This window comes from Tamandua tetradactyla, chromosome 24 (genome assembly GCF_023851605.1).
Source record: "Tamandua tetradactyla isolate mTamTet1 chromosome 24, mTamTet1.pri, whole genome shotgun sequence".
Lineage (NCBI taxonomy): Eukaryota > Metazoa > Chordata > Mammalia > Pilosa > Myrmecophagidae > Tamandua > Tamandua tetradactyla.
In genome coordinates, this window is record NC_135350.1 from 20,483,573 (window position 1) to 20,503,988 (window position 20,416).

General features: G+C 39.2%; 1 pseudogene; it reads left to right on the forward strand.

Annotated features, from left to right (window-relative positions):
• The window catches only part of LOC143668596 (AP-3 complex subunit sigma-1 pseudogene), a 41,278-nt pseudogene extending 34,564 nt beyond the window's left edge, over nt 1-6,714 (forward strand).
• The last annotated feature ends 13,702 nt before the right edge of the window (nt 6,715-20,416 follow it).

The following is a 20,416-nucleotide window of genomic DNA, read 5'->3' on the forward strand; positions in this document are numbered from 1 at the left end:
ATTATATATATACACACAATATCTTTTTCACATTCTTCAAGATATACCATATGTTGGGTCACAAAACAAGTGCTGAATATATTTTAAAAGATTGAAGTTCTACAAAGCAATTTCTCTTACCATAATGTAATGAGGCTATAAATCAATAAAAAGTAGAGAACTGGAAAATTTGCAAATACATGAAGGTTAAACTACATGCTCTTAAACAATCAGTGGGTCAAAGAAGAAATTGCAAGGGAAGTCAGTAAATATTTCAAGATGAATGAAAGTGAGAATAAAGCATATCAAAACTTATGGGATACAAAGATGAAAAATTTTTAAAAAAAAAAAACGTATGGGATACAGGAGAGGTAGGGCTAAAAGGGAAATTTCAGTCCTAAATGCATAAAATACAAAAGAGGAAAGAGTTAAAATCAAAGACCTATCTGTGCACCTGGAAGAACCAGAAAAAGAGTCATGAAATAATCCCAAAGCAAGCAGAAGGAAAGAAATAGCAAATATTAGTGGTGAAATTGAGAATAAAAATATAGAGAATTAATGAAACCTAAAGCAGTTTCACTGAGAAGAACAATAATATTGACAAATCCTTAGTTAGACTAACAAAGAAAAAAAACAGAGGCGATGCAAATGAATAAAATCAGAAGAAATGAGACAGAAGACATTGCTACTGATCCCACAGAAATAAAAAGGATCATAACAATATTTGAACAACTGTAAGTCAATCTAGATGAAATGGAAAGATTCCTAAAACAGACAAACAACCTACACTTACTCTAGAAGAAATAGAAGACCTCAACTCACCAATTGTAAGTAAATAGAATAAATCAATCATCAAAAATCTCCCAACAAAGAAAAGCCCAGGATCAGATGACTCCACAGTTGAATTCCACCAATCATTCCAAGAAGAATAAATGCCAATGCTGTTGAAAGTCTTCTAAAAATATGAAATACCTAACTCGTTCTATGAAAAATTTGAAATTCCCAACTCATTCTATGAAGCCAACATCACCCTAATACCAAAGCCAGGTAAAGATACTACAAGAAAATGAGATTACAGACAAATTTCTGTTATGAATATAGAAGGATTTTTGCTTCTATACTTGCAAATTAAATCCAACAGCACATTACAGGAATTATATACCACAATAAAGTGGGTTTTATCCAATGTACACAAAGATGGTTCAAAACAAGAAAATCAATAAATGTAATATAACATTAACAAACTGAAGGGGAAAACCACTTGATTATCTCAATTGACACAGACAAGGCATTTGACAAAACCAAGTATTCTTTCTTGATAAAAACACTTCAAAAGATAAGAGAAGAAGGAAATTCCTCAACATATTAAAAGGCATATATGAAAATACTACAGCTAAATTATACTCAACATGAAAGACTGAAAGCTTTCACTCTAAGATCTGGAACAAGACAAGGATGCTTACTGTCACCACTGTTATTCAACGTTGCCCTAGAAGTTCTAGCTAGAGCAATTAGACAAGAAAAAGAAATGAAAGGCATCCAAATTGGAAAGGAAAAAATAAAACTTTCACTCCTTGCAGATGACATGATCCCATATACACAAAATCCCAAAAAAACTACACAAAGCTACCAAAGCTAATAAATGAATACAGCAAAGTGGGATACAAGACCAACACTCAAAAATTCAATAGTGTTTCTATACATTAATAATGAGCCATCTGAGGAGGAAATCAAGAAGAAAACCATTTAAAAGAGCAAACTAAGAGAAACAAATATCTAGGAATTAAGTTTAACCAATGATGTAAAGGATTTGTAGAAAACTACAAAACATTGCTAAAAGAAATCAAAGAAGAACTAAACAAAGGAAGGACTTTCCATGTTCATGTGTTGGTAGACTAAATATTAAGATATAAATTCTACCCAAATTGATTTACAGCTTCAATGCAATCCCAATCAAAAGCCCAACAGCCTGTACTGCAGAAATGGAAAAGCAAATTATCAAATTTGTTAAAAAGGATAAGGAGCTCTGAATAGCCAAAAACATCTTGAAAAGAAAGAACAAAGTCAGAGGACTCATACTTCCTAACTTTGAAACATGTTACAAAGCTACAATGGTCAAAACAACATGGTATTGGCATAAAAATAGATACATTGACCAATGGATCAAATCAAGACTTCAGTAGATATTTTTTCCAAAGAGTAAATATGAACAGCTAAAAGCACATGAAAAGATGCTCAACACTGCTGCCTGTTAAGGAAATGCAAATCAAAACCAAAATGAGTTATCATTTCACGCCTATTAGAATAGCCATTATTTAAAAAATTTAAAAAAGAACAGCTATTGGAAAGCATGTGAAGAAAGGTGAACCCTCATTCACTGTTAGTGGGAACATAAAATGGTACAGCCGCTGTGGAAGAGAGTTTGGTGGTTCCTCAGGAAGCTAAGTATAGAATTGCCATATGATCTGACAATCCCACCTTTAAGCATATATCCAGAATAACTGAAAACAAGGATGTGAAGAAACATTTGCACACTCATGTTTATAGTGGCATTATTCGCATTGCCAAAAGATGTAACCAACCCAAGTGTCCATCAACTGAGGAATGAAAAAACAAAATTTTCTATATCCATACAATAGAATATTATTTAGCTGTAAGAAGGAATGGAGTCCTGGTGCACCTGACAACATGAGCAAAACTTAAAGACATTATTTAGAGTGAAATAATCCAAACACAAAAGGACAAATATTATATAATCTCACTAATATGAACAAATTATAATAAGCAAACTCATAAAGTTAGAATTTAGAATAGAGGTTACCAGGAGATAGAATGGGGGTGGAGAATAGGAAACTGATGCTTAATTTGTACAGAATTTCTAATTTGGTTGATTATAAATGTTTGGAAATGGATAGTGGTGATTCTAGCGCATTATTGTGAATGTAATTAATAGAAGTGAATTATGTGCGTGAATGTGGTTGAATATGTTACTAGAAGGAAAGCAAGAGGTTGAAACATGGAACTGTATCACACAATGAACCTGTTGTGGCTGATGACTGTGGTTAATAGTACAAATATAAGAATTTTCTTTCATGAACTATAGCAAATGCATATCATTATTACAAGGTGCTAAAAATAGGGTGATATAAGGGGAAATGTACCAATGCAAACTATGAACCATAGTTAGTAATATTTTAATATTCTTTCATCAATTGTAACAAAGATATCACACCAATGCAGTGTCAACAATAAAGGGGTATTTGGGAGTGCTGTATTTTTTACATGGCTTTTGAATGAATCTACAACTTCTCCAAATTAAATTATAATAATAATAAGCATTGTGCTAAGCAAAAGAAACCAGACACAAGTTACTAAATATGGTATGATTCCATTTGTATAAAATGTAAATATAAATAAATCTATAGAGATAGAATTAGATTAGTGACTATGTAGGGTTGGGGAAGGATAGAGGGTTTGAGAGATGTGACTGCTAAGGGGTATGGGATTTTTCTTTTTGAATAATGAAAATGTTCTAAAGTTGATTGTGGTAATGAATACACAACTCTGTAATTATACTAAAAACCACCATCTGCATTCTTTGGATAGATTGTATGGCAAGTGACTATATCTCAGTAAAACTGCTTTTTAAAAAAAGTAATGTATCCCCAGCCCATGCACTTCCCAAACAAACAAACAAGCAAACAAGCAAATGAAAAAGCAAACGAAACAAAGATTCAGCAAAATGTGCTGCAATAAGGGGATACTCACATGGAAAAAGAATGAAATATGACCCCTGCCATACAGAATCCAAATTTAAAAATAATAATAATAATGTATCAAGCTTTGGAGAGATCACCCAGAAAAGTGATTACTATGTTTATGTCATAAAATAAAACTTACAAATTAATCATATACAATTTGGCAGAGGAAGGCTCTTTAAAAGACATATAGATGTAGTTTCATTCTGTCCTGTGATTGAAGCAGGATTTGCCTAAAAATGTATGAAATGCTTCCTCATTTTTCTCTGCCCTGCTGGAAGAAGATTCAGGCTCAATAAATATGAGCCAGTGAGAAGAGATGAGAACCCAAAGGGAGAATAGGCAAACTGACACAAATATGCTAGGTGACCTTGGAGAGTAAAACCAGGACTTGGCCGTGTGCAAAGGGCAATGGTATTCTTCCTTGATTCTAAGCAGTGCTGACTTAGAAGAAGGGGAGCAGACGCAGAAAAAACAGTAATGCTCTGGTTCCAGGCAGTCCAACCATTTGTAGACATATATTGGCCAATGCCTGCCTAACTCCAGCACATAGAGTCATTTCAGAAGGAAAGGAGGTAGAAAGAAAAAGAGGGAAGGTAAGAATGAGAAAAAAGAGGGAGGGAAAGGAAGGAAATGGAAAAAAAAACACAATACTCTGGACAAGATCTAAATAAAAGTTGATGGGGCACAGGTAAGGAGTGCTTTAACGTCTTGATTTCAGAGGATATGTAACAGTGACATGCTTCTAAATATTTAACAACCAGGTTTCCAGAGAAAAGCATTTGCAGACTTCTGGGTTGTAAATTCTCCCACTGCACCTCATTTCGAGCTCTCAATGTGATGTCACTGAATGTACAGTTGGGAAGAGATATGTAGTATTACACCATTATGTGTTATTTTTACCTTATTAAAACAATAGATATAACCAACTTTAAGAACATAGATAATAGTCTTTGTAGTAAAATAATGAGGATGTGATGAGATTTGAGTTATCGTTATGTTTGTTCTTAATACAGTTTATTTAATTTTAAGATTATAGAGCTTATAATGATGACTTTGTATATAACTGGTGCACAAAATTTCTCAAAAATTAACAATCAGTTCCCACATGCCAACTTCTACACAGCACTGCCTATTAAGCTTCAATGGTTCATCCCTGAAAACCTGACACAGTGACTATTGGCAGCAACACATATTTCAAAACTACCTAAATAAGAGAGTGAAGTTATAACTCCGTCGAAGTAAAAATTAGGTAAGACACTAAAGCAGAAGAGAGCTATTTAAACATGGTAGAATTAGAGCACACATTTCTCCTACCTATTCCTGAAAATCAACTAAAACATCCATGAAGGAATAAAAAAAAATCCACAAATAAAAAGTTAATAGGAGAACAAGATACAAGACAAACTATATCATCCCAATTTTGGAAGCTGTAAAGTAGAGATATAAAAAGTAACTGCTTTAGCAAAGTGGAGAAACAGAAACTACCTACCTACAGAGGAACAATTATAAATCTGTATTTCCCACTATACTCTCTATTTCACATAATTAGTGATCTCCTCTCCTCAACTATCTGCAAAAGACAAGAGGTTTCCTATTCATTCATGGAACTGGGTTAATTCTAAACTCAAGGACAAGAGAGAAAGCAGAGGACAGGAAAATAACAAGATCCTTATCTTGCTTGGCTGCTAAAATTATAGCACTTAGCCTTACATGCTCAGGCAGAAGACTGAAGTATTATTCTCTAGAAAAAACAGACTGGCCTAGTCACCAAAATCCAACAAACATTTACATTTTTGTAAAATGTAGATCCCCTAACAAAAGAGTCAGATCCCCACACATAACCCCTCTCTGAAGCTCACTAATAAACAAGCACTACCAACCACAAGATGGCTGCACCATTCTAGAAATTAAAATACTGAACAGAAGAACTAAAGCAAAAGAAACAGCCCTTCGTTGTGTCCCTTTTATGAGCAAGAAAACCTTCCTATAAGCCCTCTAGCTGACTTCTCACTATATCTCATTGGCTGGCATTTTGTCAGAGGTCCACATATAAAAGAGTCTCTTGGCAAGCAAGGTGCTTGGGATTGTAAAACAGCCACTATGGGGAATGAGGAGACTGAATAAAATTGAAGTTCTGTTAAAAAAAAAAAAAAAAGAAGAAAAAGAAAAAAAGGAAGCTGAGAGATTGGCAATCGTGTAGGCAACCAACTGTGTCTATCAAACTCCCATAAAATATCTCCTAAAAAAAATTATTGTAGGAGGGTGGGTGGGGAAGGACTGCTGGCAAGATCCTGAGACTCGCCTGCATCCTGGCCCCCAGGGCCCACCCAGTAGGCCCCACCTGACCTGCCATGATCAACACCCTCCTTAATCTCAACAACATGGAAGCTGTGGCTCTCCAAGTTCTACCAGCCTTACAGTGAAGATGCAGAGCAACAAATCATCAAGGAGACTTTCCATTTGATATCTAAAGGAGATGAAAATGTTTGTAATTTCCTAGAAGGAGGATGCTGATAGGAAGAACTGACAACAAACTAATTTATAGACATTATACCACATTATACTTTGTCTTCCATGTGGATTCTTCAGAAGTGATCTTGGCATTTTATATCTAATTCAAGTATCTGTAGAAACATTAGACCTGTGTTTTGAAAATGTCTGTGAACTGCATTTAATTTTCCATGTAGACAAGGTTCACAATATTCTTGCAGAAATGGTGATGGGGATAGTGGTATTGGAAACTGGAGAATAAACTGGAGATAAACTGGAGAAATCTGAGGCTGGCTTAGCAGGAGCTCCAGATTGTGCTGTATCAGCTGTGAAGAATATGAATGTTTCTGAGATCTCCAGAAATATTAACATTGGTGATAGCTATATAAAACTGTGAAACCTGCCCTCTTTTAAACAAAAAAACAAAAAAACAAACAAATTTAAAGACTATTTCCAGGTAAAATCCAGGGGGAATGTCATCTAAGCTTACTATGCAGTCATTATTTACCAAAAATAGAGGAGAAGAGTTTTAACTTTTGCTCTTGGATTCAAGTCAAGATATTGTATAAAAATTGTGTAAAATCAGTATGTGAATTTCAGTGTTGCTTTTCTTGCTCAGAGATTTTAAAGAAATTGTGTAGTATGATTTTTTTTCCTTTCTAAATTGCATTTTTATGCCCACCTAAAGGTGTGCCTTTATGTATTGGCTACTACAGTATTTTGAAAAGTATTTGAGACACTTCTTTAATGTATGTACAACCAAAAATGTTGGTGGCGTTTTGTATGGATCACAAGTGCAGCATTCCTTAATTCTTTCTATTTGTCACAGTTGTTACTTAAAAAACCATCTAGGTATTGCATTAAAACATAATGAACTTTTTCTCTTAGTTTAAATAAACTCCAAGGTAACTGGGTGTCTAAAGCAATATATATATACATATTGCATCCATTAAAGTTTGTACAGTAGATGAGTGTGTGTATGTCTGTGTGTTTGTGAAAAAACTTAGAAAGTGCTTAGTCCTGATTTAAGACTGTAGAAAGGAAAATCAGAGGCTACTTGTAGGGGCCATAAACATTTAGATTACATTAATATGCCCTTGGAATATCATGACATTTCAACCAACTGAACATCCTCCAAGCAGCTGCAGCTAGGTCTGCAATCTTTGCTTGCCCCATTAATTAAAAATACATTTTTAAGTGCTTACTGCAGGCTGGGTAATATCTTAGGCACTAGGTGAGTAACAAAGAGTATGGAACTTCTTTTCAAGAGGCACTCAAAGATTAATATCAAAGATAAACAAGTAAAGAAGTAATTCTCTTCTTGTGGAATAATTCTGAATGTAAGTTTAAGAAGAAAGGGAGCACAGAGCAAGCTGAGACCAAAAGGGAAGGTAGGTGGGAAATAGTGTTCTATCAGAAAAAATAGATTACACCAAGGCCAAAATGGAGGGACATCTCAAATCTAGGAAATGGCAGGTAAATAAGTGGATCGGTGTGGGTGGAGTATCAAGAAGAAGGATATGGAAGGAGATAAAGATACAAAGATGAGCAGGGCCTATATCATGACTAAATATATAGGTCATGTTAGGAATTTTAGACTCTGAAGATGATTCTAGGGGTTCATGTGAGGAAGTAACAACTTACAATTGTTGCATACCATTGGGACTTTTGACCTGAGCCTTGCTATTTCACCTATTGTAGTTGTACGTCACAGGACCGTGAGTATTTTTATTTCAACATGTTTCCCTTATGAACTCTCCCTTATAATAAAAAATAAATAAATAGCTAAATTCTGTCACAGTGCATGAGCCACTCTGAATTCTTCTCATTTTCTTCTCATTGAGTTTCAAAGTGTACTATGCAGTGCTTACTTATCTTGAAGCAATTTCTCATTTAAGGAAATTAAAGACCTAGCGCTAAGAATAAAGATTTTCAACAGCTAAATTTTGCCTGGTAGATGAAATTTTAATGATTTCCTTGAAAATTATTATTGATTGTTATTATAATGTTTTACAGTTGAAAATATTTTTATGATAATTCACTAAAACACCTATGGAATTCCTATTCTCAGAATTACCAAGCAATGGCATGTTAAAGGTAGCCCGCTGTATTAGTTAGGGTTCTCTAGAGAAACAGGATCAAAAGAAAATATCTGTAAATATAAAATTTATAAAAATGCCTCACATAACCATGGGAACATAGAATTCAAAATCCCTATGACAGGCTGTGAAGCTGATGACTTCAATGGAAAGGCTAGACAAACTCCACAGGAGAGGCTGGGGAGAAGAAAGAGAAGAGAAGCTGTCTCTTCTGAATCCTCCTTAAAAGCCTTTCATTAATTAGATTAAATATCATTTATTGCAAAAGACGCTCCCCTTGGCTGATTACAAATGGATTCAGCAGTGGATGCAGCCAACATGATCATGATTTAATTCTATGAAATGTCCTCATAGCAAGAAACAGGCCAGCACTTGCCCAACCAGACAAAGAGTTACCAGAACCTGGCCAAATTGAGACATGAACCTGACCATGACAACTTGGTAGCTATATACAACACCTTAAACCATGCTTAATTTCTAAATAGAAAACAATGAAAGACACATTTTTTTCTTGCCTGACAATACTTAACTGTCCTGCATACAACTGGAAACACATTAAATCTCCTCAGAACAGAGTGCAAGTCCTTGGGTAACATTCATTCTTAAACTTGATACCTTACAACGTATATACTACAACATGAACAAAACAGTATTACAGTACTCATTTGTGTAACTGATCATGGGTCATAGCTAATATTTATCACTACTTTCTTCCACTACCCACTCCATATTCCCTTCACCCTCAGCAAGCACTTCAGCTGGCTATGGTTCTTTGCCTGATGGGGTGATCCAAACATTCATTCCTGAAGTCTCAGAGCCATTGATAGTCCTGCCTGGATTGGGTTGTAATCACAGGACATGATAGTACAAAAGATGCCCTAGGAAATCTCCTATATTCCAGGAAAACTCTTCTTTACCTCCTTTGTTTAGTTGCAATCCTATTTCCCCCTGATAATCAGGGTCAATCATGCCAGCCAGTAATGTAATCCTCTTCTTGGCTTGTTTATCCGGAGGCATGAGTAACCCAAAGTGTCCTGGAGGCAGTCTTAGATTTCAGTTCAATGGAATAATTGTTTCTCCTGGTGGAAGCCCTCGCCCTTTTGGAACTAAAACCTGTAGACCAGCAGAGCTCAAGATTGCAGGGACAGGAGGCAAAACTTTGACTAGTGGATCACTAGGGGTAACAGTGAGTGGTGCCACTCCCATTTCCACCCGTTTCCTGGATCCATGGATCATGGCTATGGGGAAAACAGCACCACACAGTGGATGTTGATTCAGAGCATATGCAGCTTCCTGGAGAACATTAACCCAGCCCTTCAAGATATTGCCACCTAGTTGGCACCAGAACTAAGTTTTCAAAAGGCCATTCCACCATTCTATCAATCCAGCTGCTTCTGGATGGTGGGGAACATGGTAAGACCAGAGAATTCCATGAGCATGTGCCCATTCTCACACTTCATTTGCTGTGAAGTGTGTTCCTTGATCAGAAACACTGCTATGTGGAATACCATGATGATGGAAAGGCATTCTGTAAGTCCATGGATGGTCATTTTGGCAGAAGCATTGCAGGCAAGGAAAGCAAACCAAATGTATCTATTCCAGTTAGAACAAATCACTGTCTTTTCCATGAAAGGAGTGTTCAAATGTAATCAATGTGTCACCATGTAGCTAGCTGGTCACCTCGGGGAATGGTGTCATATCAGGGACTGAACATGGGTCTCTGCTGCTGGCAGACCGGGAACTCAGCAGTGGCTGAAGCCAGATCAGCCTTGGGGAGTGGAAGTCCATGTTGCTGAACCCATGCATAACCTCCATCCCTACCAGCATGACCACTTTGTTAATGAGCCCATTGGGCAATGACAGGAGTTGCTGGGGAAAGAAGTTAATTGGTATCCACAAAACAGGTCATCTTATCCACCTGATTATTAAAATCTTCCTCTACTGAAGCCACCTTCTGGTGTTCATTCACATGGGACACAAACATCTTCATGTTTTTAACCCACTGAGAAAGATCTATCCACACACCTCTTCCCCAGACCTCTTTGTCACCAATTTTCCAATTATGGTCTCTCCAAGTTCCTGACCATCCAGCCAAACCATTAGCAACAGCTCATGAGTCAGTATACAAACACACCTCTGGCCAGCTCTACTTCCAAGCAAAATGAACAATCAGGTGCACTGCTCGAAATTCTGCCCACTGGGAGGATTTCCCCTCACCACAACCTTCAAGGACACCCCAGAAAGCAATCGTAGTGCTGCAGCTGTCCATTTTCAAGTGGTACCTGCATATCGTGCTGAACCATCTGTAAACCAGACCCAAGTTTTCTCTTCCTCAGTCAATTTACTGTAAGGAATTCACCAAGAGGCCATAGCTCTGATCTGGGAAAGAGAAGGCAATGTGGCAGGAGTAGAGACAAGGGGCATTTGGGCCATTTCCTCATGTAACTTACTTATGCCTTAAGGACCTGCTCTGGCCCTATCTTGTAGGTACCATTTCCATCTTAGGATGGAGTGCTGTTGCACATGCCCAACTTTATGGCCTGGTGGGTCAGACAACACCCAGCTCATGATAGGCAACTCGGATGTCTTGGTAACTTGGTGGCCCATGGTTAAGCATTCAGTTTCTACTAAGGCCCAGTAGCAGGACAAAAGCTGTTTCTCAAAAGTAGAGTAGTTATCTGCAGCAGATGGTAAGGCTTTGCTCCAAAATTCTGAGGGTCAGCGTTGTGATTCTCTTATAGGGGCCTGCCAAAGGCTCCAAACAGCATCTCTATTTGACACTGACACTTCCAGCACCATTGGATCTGCTAGATCATATGGTCCGAGCAGCTTGTACAGCACCCTGGACCTGTCACAGAGCCTCCTCTTGTTCAGGTTCCTACTCAAAATTAGCAGCTTTTCTGGTCACTCAATAAAGGTACCGGAGTAGCACACCCAAATGAGGAATATGTTGTTGCCAAAATCCAAAGGGACCAACTAGGCATTGTGCCTCTTTTTTGGTCATAGGAGGGGCCAGATGCAGCAACTTCTCCTTCACTTTAGAAGGGATATCTTGGCATTCCCTACACCACAGGACACCTAGAAATTTCACTGAGATGGAAGGCCCCTGTATTTTTGTTGGATTTATCTCCCATCCTCTGACACACAAATGCATTACCAATAAGTCTAGAGTGGTTGCTACTTCTGGCTCACTAGGTCCAATCAACATGATATCAGCCATATAATGGACCAGTGTGATGTCTTGTGGGAGGAAGAAATGATCAACTTTCCTGCAGACAAGATTATGACATAGGGTTGGAGAGTTCATATACCCCTGAGGTAGGACAGTGAAAGTATATTACTGATCTTGCCAGCTGAAAGCAAACTGTTTCTGGTGGTCCTTACTAATAGCTATTGAGAAAAAAGCATTTGCCAGATCAATAACTATATACCAGGTACCAGGGGATGTATTGATTTGTCAAGCAATGATACCACATCTGGAACAGCAGCTGCAATTGGAGTTACCACCTGGTTGAGCTTACAATAATCCACTGTCATTCTACAAGACCCACTTGTTTTCTACACAGGCCAAATAGGAGAATTTAATGGGGATGTGGTGGGAATCGTCACCCCTGCATCCTTCAAGCCCTTGATAGTGACAGTAATGTCTACAATCCCTCCAGGAATATGATATTGCTTCTGATTTACTATTTTACTCGGTAGGGGCAGTTTTAGTGGTTTTCACTTGGCCTTTCCCACCATAATAGCCCTCACTGCACAAGCTGGAGAGACAATGTGGGGATTCTGCCAGTTGTTCAGTATGTCTATACCAATTAAACATTGTGGAACTGGGGAAATAACTACAGAATGGGTCCAGGGACCCACTGGACCCACTGTGACACGGACTGAGCTAAAACTCCATTGATCACCTGGCCTCCATTAGCCCCACTCTGTCTGTGTACCAGAGTGATATTTTGCATCCCCAAGAATTAATGTCACTTCTGAACTAGTATCTAATAATCCCCAAAATATCTGATGATTTCCTTTTCCCCAGTGCACAGTTATCCTGGTAAAAGGCTGTCGGTCTCCTTGGGGAAGGCTTGAGAAAGATTAACAGTATTAATTTGTGGCAATGTAACAGGGTTCTCCCCCCAAAGAGGCCTGGCCTCCCTTTCATTCAAGGGACTCTGGGTCTGTAAACTGTTTGAAGTCTGGAAATTGATTAAGAGACAGTGACTCTGTGTTTTCGTAATTCGGGTTAGACTTCTGTTCACTTGACCTAGAACTCTTTTGTTTATACAGCTCGGACAAGAATTTAGTCGACTGCCCTTCTATTGTATTTCGAGGTACCCCATGATTTACTAACCAATGCCACAAATCTCTGTGAGTCATATAATTTTGATGCCTGCTTTGAGTTTGCTGTCTACTATAATAGCCATGCCTGTCTTTGGCGATTAAGTGCTGCCTCCTTGCTTCTGCCAACTCAGCATCCCGTCATCCCTATTGTGTTTAAGGATTCCAGCTCAGTGACAGCAGTTCCCACAGTAATAATATCTGACCTACAGAGAAGTGCAACCACAGAGCTGTTCAGGGATGATGGTGCTAGTCTCACAAATTTATTTCTCACTGTTCTGGTAAAAGGTGCATTCTCTAGACATTGCTGAGGTGTAAGAACAGGTTTTGCATGATAAATCCACTATAACATTCCAATCTCTCTAAGCCTCTGGATCCCCTTATCTACATTATACCAGGGCAGTTCTGGCATTTCAACCTCAGGTAATGTTGGCCACCTTTTGATCCATGTTTCAACCAACCACCCTAACAAAATGTTAATACCTTTTCTAACCCATCATGCTATAACATTGAATACAGAATCTCTGCTTCTTGGGCCCATATCAATAAATTCAGCCTGATTCAGCCATATATCCTCTCGCTATTATCCCACACTCATAAAATCCATTGCCACAGATATTCCCCTGATTTCTGTCTATATAAATTGGAAAACTCACACAGTTCTTTTGGAGTAAAATGTACCTCCTCATGTGTGATACTTTGTACCTCACCTTTAGGGGCCTGTTGGGACTTTAGTCTAGTTATAGGTCTGAAAGAAATGAGGGGTAGTGGGGGTGGGTCATGAAAAGAATTAGAAATATCTTCCAAGCCATTTGCTTCAGGGCCTTCCTTTGTAGTTTCATCTGGTGAAACAGGATTAATCACTCTAGGGCTAATCCCTTCAGGAGGAGGTTGGGTGGCCAACTTCTCAAGGCAGGCTGGAGGTGGGGCAGTTATGTCCTCAGGGCAAACTATTACAGGGTTATCTAGAGAAGACTCATCATGACCTAGGGTTTCAACCTCACCCCCAACATCATTATCTGTCCATATGCCACCATCCCATTTTTCAGGGTCCCACTCCTTTCCAATCAATGCCCTCACTTTGACGGCAGACACCATGCAACATTGAGATTTCAGTTTATGTTGTAAAGTTGCTACTCTAACAATAAGATTCTGCGTCTGATTTTCAGAGATCTCAAGTCTACAGCTACAGGAAATAAGATTTTCCTTCAGGATACTCATAGAAATGTCTACATTTGTCAGACAGCGCTTAAGCTTCTCATTTGAAACCTTAAGCCCATCCTTTTCACTCCTTGATGTAGCCAATGTATCTAACAACAACCAGCCAACATCTCTATATGTCTTATTTCCACAAAACTCTGTAAAGGTGTCAAAAACTTTCTTCCCCAGAGCCTGGCTTTGTACAAGTGAAGCATTAGGAGAATCAAATGGTGATATTTTGACTATCTCTTTTGCCAACTCACTCCATGAATTGGGAATGTCATTCTGATTATGGGAATCAGAGTCCTTAGTGCCTTTGAGTGTCTATCTATGAGAGTAGATAACCATTCATAAAAACCCATTTTTAAGATTCTGTTTCTTAAGAACCACTCCTGGTACCAAGCTGTATTACTTAGGGTTCTCTAGAAAAACAGAATCAACAGATTAGATTCATAAAAGCATATACCTGATGTATGTTTATATGATGCAAGGCTCTGGGTAATAATGTTTTTGACATCTTTACAGAGTTTAGTAAAATTAAGAGGGATACAATGTTGACTGGTTGTTGTAAGATATGCTGAATACAGTGATGACAGAAAGGGATGAGCTGAAGTCTTCAAGCTTGCACCTTAAGCACTGTATGAACAATGTAAAAGTTTCCATGTATGCCCTGAAAGAAAATATTATTTCCTGTGGTATCATACTTGAGATCTCTGAAAACCAGTTATGAAGCCTCATTGTGGGAGTAGCAGATTTACAATGTAAACTAAAATCTCAACCTTGCAGAGTGTCTGCTGTTAAAGGGCTGTTATTAGAAAAAAATTGGGTCCTGAAATGTGGGGTAGTAATATATGGCTTGATATTGATGGCAATGGGGAGATGGGAGACCTGGAATCTATAGAGCCTTTGCTAGATCTGCAATGGACAGCCTTGAGGAAACAGCTTCTTGGACTCCAGTCTCCTCAAGGAGTTTATCATCCAACCACCATCTAACAAGATTAGCCCTTTACTGCCTGCTGACCCTGTAACCACCTCTCCTGCGGAAACAGCCCTCAGTCCTCTGTCTGGAGCTACTAATCCTGTTTCACCAGATGAAACTGCAATGGAAGGCCCTGAGATAATTGGCTTGAAAGACACTTCTATTTCTTTTCATGACCTACCACCATCACCCCTATTATCTTCAAGATCTACAACTAAAGTCCCAGCAGACCCTGAAAAGTGAGGTACAAAATATGCCATGAGGAGGTATGTTATGCCCCAAAAGAACTGCATGAGTTTTCCAACCCATAGAGACAGAAATCAGGGAAATATGTGTGGGAATGAATATTAAGGGTGTGGGATAATGGTAGAAGGAATACAAAGTTGGATCAAGCTGAATTTATTGATACAGGTCCACTAAGCAGAGATTCTACATTCAGGGTTGTAGCTCAAGGGGTTAGAAAGGGCATTAATAGTTGGTTTGTATGGTTGACTGAAATACTGATCAAAAGCTGGTTGACACTACCTGAGTTCGAAACACCGGAATTGCTCTAGTAAAATGTAAATGAGGGGATCCAGAGGCTTATAGAGATTGGAATATAGGGGCAGATTTATCATGGAAGACCTGCTTACACACCAAAGGAATGTCCAGAGGACACATCTTTCACCAGAATCTTGAGAAATAAATTTGTGAGACTAGCACCACCAACTCTGAAGAGCTCTATAGTCACCCTTCTGTTTAGGTCAGACATTACTGTGGGAACTGCTGTCACTAAGCTGGAATCCTTAAACACAATGGGGATGATTGGATCCCAAGTTGGCATAAGCCATGTGGTGCCAGTTAATGACCGCAGATAAGGTGAGCATGGCACCATAATGGGCAGCAGACTCAAAGCAACAGTCAAAATAATCTGACATGTGGACACTTGTAGTGTTAGCTAATAAATCATGGGGTACCTAGAAGTAAAATAGATGGGTGGTCTACTAAATTCTTGCTTGAGCTGTATAAACAGAAGAATTCTAGGTCAAGTGAACAGAAGTCTAATTTGAATTTAAAAAAATAGAGAGTCATTGTCCTTTAATCAATTCCCAGACTTGAGACACTGTACAGATTCAGAGCCCCTCAAATATAGGGAGGGCCAGGTATCCTTGAGGAAGGACCTTTTTACACTGCTCAAAATTTATGCTGTTAGCCTTCCTCACAGCCCTCCCAAGGAGACCTATGGTCTTTTACCAGGATGATGTGCACTGGAGAAAGGGAAATGCTCAGATATTTTGGGTATTATTAGACACTGGCTCAGAAGTGACACTAATTCCAGGAAACAAAAAAAAAAACTTCACTTTGGTCCACCAGTCAGGGTAGGGGCTTATGGAGTCAGGTGATTGATGGAATTTTAGCTCAGGTCATCTCACGGTGGGCCCCCAGACCCATTCTGTGGTCATTTCACCAGTTCTACAATGTATAATTGGAATTGACATACTCAGCAACTGGCAGAATCCCCACATTAGTTCTCTTACTCATGAAGTGAGGGCTATTATGGTAGAAAAGGCCAAGTGGAAGCCACTAGAACTTCCCTTAACTAGCAAAATAGTGAATTAGAAGCAATATCATATTCCTCGAAGGATTACAGAGATGAATGCCACTCTGAAGCACTTGAAGGATGCAGAGGTGGTGATTCCCACCGCATCCCCTTGCAGCTCTATTTGGCCTTGCAGTAAACAGATGGGACTTGGAGGATAACAGCAGATTATGGTAAACTTAACCAAGTGGTGACTCCAATTGCAGCTGCTATTTGAGATGTGGTATCACTTCTTGATCAAATCAATACATCACCTGGTACCTGGCATGCAGCTATTGATCTGGCAAATCTTATTTTCTCAATAACTTTCAGTAAGGACCATCAGAAACAGTCTGCATTCAGCTGGCAAAGCCAACAGTATACCTTCACTGTCCTATTCAGGTGTATGGATAGGAGACCTCTCCAGACCTGTGTCACAATCTTATTGGCAGGGAACTTGATTGTTTCTCCCTCCTACAAGACATCACATTGGTCTTTTAAATTAATGATACCATGTTGATTGGACCTAATGAGCAAGAAGTAGCAACTACTCTAGACTTATTGCTAAGGTATTTGTGTGTCAGAGGGTGAGAGATACATTCAACAAAAATACAGGGGGCTTTCACCTCAGTGAAATTTCTAAGTATCCAGTGGTGTGGGCATGTCAAGATATCCCTTCTAAGGTGAAGGATAATCTGTTGCTTCTGGCCCCTCCTATACCCCAAAAAAGCATCTCACAATACCTAGTTGGCCTCTTTGGATTTTGGAGACAATACATGCCTCATTTGAGTTTGCTATTCTGACCCATTAACTGAGTGACCAGAAAAGCTGCTAGATTTGAATAAGAACCAGAACAAAAGAAGGTTCTGTGACAACTCCAGGCTGCTGTACAAGCTGCTATTCCACTTGGGCCATATAATCCAGCAGATCGAATGGTGCTGGAAGTGTCAGTGGCAAGTATGGATGCTGTCTGGAGCTTTTGGCAGGCATCTATAAGAGAATCAAAACACAGAAACCCTAAGATCTTGGAGCAAAGCCTTATCATCCACTGCAAACAACTACTCTCTTTTTGAGAAACAGCTTGTAGCCTGCTACTGGGCCTTAGTAGAGACAGAATGCTTAACCATGGGCCACCAAGTTACCATGAGACCTGAGTTGTCAATCATGAGCCAGGCTGTTGTTTGACCCACCAAGCCACAAAGTTGGGCTTGCAAAGCAGCACTCCATCATAAAATGGAAATGAAAAGATAGGGCTCAAGCAGGTCTTGAAGGCACAAGTAAATTATATGACAAAATAGTCCAAATGCCTAGGGGCCCCACTCCTGCCACATTACCTTCTCTTTCCCAGACCAGGGCTATGGTCTCTTGGTGAGTTATTTACAGCCAGTTGACCAAGGAAGAGAAAACTCAGGTCTGGTTTACAGATGGCTCTGCAGGATGTGCAGGAAACACCTGGAAGTGGACAGCTGTAACACAACCCAATTCTGGGATCTCTTTAAAGGGCAGTCGTGTGGGGAAATCCCCCCAGTTGGCATAATTTCAAGCAACATACCTGGTTGTTCATTTTTCTTGGAAGGAAAGCTGGCTGGAGGTGTGTTTATATACTGACTCATGGACTATTGCTAATGATTTGGTTGTATGGTCAGGGACTTGGAAGGAGAATGTTTGGAAAATTGGTGAAAAAGAGGACTCAGGAAGAGGTATGTGGATATACCTTTCTGAGTGGGCAAAGAACTTGAAGATATTTGTGTCCCATGTGAAGGGTCTCCAAAGGGTGACTTCAGCAGAAGAAGGTCTTAATCATTTAAAGGATAAATTGACCCATCCTGTGGATACAAGTCATCCTCTTTTCTCAACCAATGCTGCCATTCACTAATGGGCTCATGAACAAAATGGGGATGGTGGTAAGAATGAAGATTATGCATGGGTTCAGCAACATGGACTCCCATTTACCAAGCCTGACTTGGCTACAGCCACTGCTGAGTGCCCAATCTGCCAGCATCGGAGACCCCACACTCAGTCCCCAATATGGCACCATTCCCCAAAGTGATCAGCCTGCTACCCAGTGGCAGGTTGATTATATTGGAACACTCATTGTGGAAGGGGCAGTGATTTGTTCTAACTGGAACAGACACATACTCGGGATATGGGTTTGTCTTCCCTGCACACAATGTTTCTGCAAAAACTACCATACATGGACTTACAGAATACCTTATCCACTGTCACGATATTCCATACAGCATGGTTTCTGTTCAAGAAACCCACTTCACAGCAAATGAAGTGCAGGAATGGGTGTATGTTCATGGAATTCTTTGGTCTTACCATGTTCCCCATCATTTAGAGGCAGCTAGTTTGATAGAATGGGTTTTTGAAGACCCCATTATGATGCCAATTAGGTGGCAAAACCTTGCAGGTCTGGAACAATATTCTCCAGGAGGCTATGCATGCTCTGAATCAACATCCACTCTGTGGGGTTGTTTCTCTGATAGTCAGGATTCACAGGTCCAGAATCAAGGAGTGGAAATGGGAGTGACACCATTCACTATCACCCGTAGTGATCCACTCAAAAAATTTTTGCTTTCTATCCCCGAAATCTTAAGTTCTGCTGTTTTACAGGTCTTAGTTCCAAAAGGAAGAATGCTCCTTCCAGGAGACACAACAATGATTCCATTGAACTGGAAATTAAGATTACCACCTGGCCACTTTGAGCTTCTCATGCTGCTGAGTTAACAGGCACAAGATGGGTTACTGTTCTGTCTGGGGTGGTTGATCCTGATTATCAAGGGAAAATGAGACTGTAACCACACAATAGCGGTAAAGAAGCGGTTTCCTGGAATGCAGGAGATCCCCTATGATGTCTCTTAGTTCTACCATGCTCTGTGATTAAAGTCAATGGAAAACTGCAACAGTTCAATCCAGGCAGGACTACCAATGGTAGACAGGAATGAAGGTCTGGGTCACCCCATCCAGCAAAGAACCATGACCAACTGAAGTGCTTGCTGAGGGTAAAGGGAGCATGGAATGGGTAATAGAAGAAAGTGGTGAATAAATATAAACTATGGCCACATGATCAGTTACAGAAATGAGGAAATGATTGTATGTATACTTCCTCCCTATTTTGTTATAAGTATGTCTGTATTTGTAAATAAGCAAATATCTTGTTTTCCTCTTATCACATGACCTTAGTTGTGTTATTCATGTCATAGTATTTAAGTCATAGGAAATAAAATGCAAGTGTGAATGTTACCTAAGGACTTGCATCCTATTCTGAAGAGATGTAGTGTGTTTCCAGTTGTACACAGGACAGTTGAGTATTGTTAGGCAAAACATATGTCTGTTATTGTGTTCTCTTTCAAAATTAAGCAAGTTTCAAGTTGACGTGTATAGCTGCCAAGTTGACATGGGGTGGACTGTAATGGTTAGGTTCTTGTATCAAGTTGACCAAATGATTATGCCAGTTGTCTGGTCAGGCAAGCACTGGCCTGACCATTGTTACAAAGTCATTTCATGGTTGGTTGATAAACTGGAAGTCTGGTGTATTAAGTTATCAGTGAGTTGATTGCATCTGTGGCTGATTAGATCTCTGATCAACTAAGGTGTGTCTCTCACAACAAGATAACCCAATAAGTTGAAGGATTTTAAGGGAGAAGAGAGACTCTTTCACTGTTTCTTCAGCCAGCAAGCCTCTCTTGTGGAATTCATTCAGACCCTTCTTTGGGGCCACAAAACTCACAGCCTACCCTACAAATTTTAGACTCTTCTATTCCCACAGTTACATGAGACACTTTTATAAATTTCATATTTACAGCTCTCTTTTTTTGGTTCTATTTCTCTAGCCAACCCTGACTAACATATAGGTATATTAAAAATCTAATATAGGGACATTTACTAGGCAACCTTGTCTAATATGTGACAAACAGATAGATCTGGCTATGAATTACATTTCTACTTAATCAGGGTAGAAAATTTACTTAAATCTACTTTAGCCAATGTACAAAACTGCTACAAAGTTCTTTAC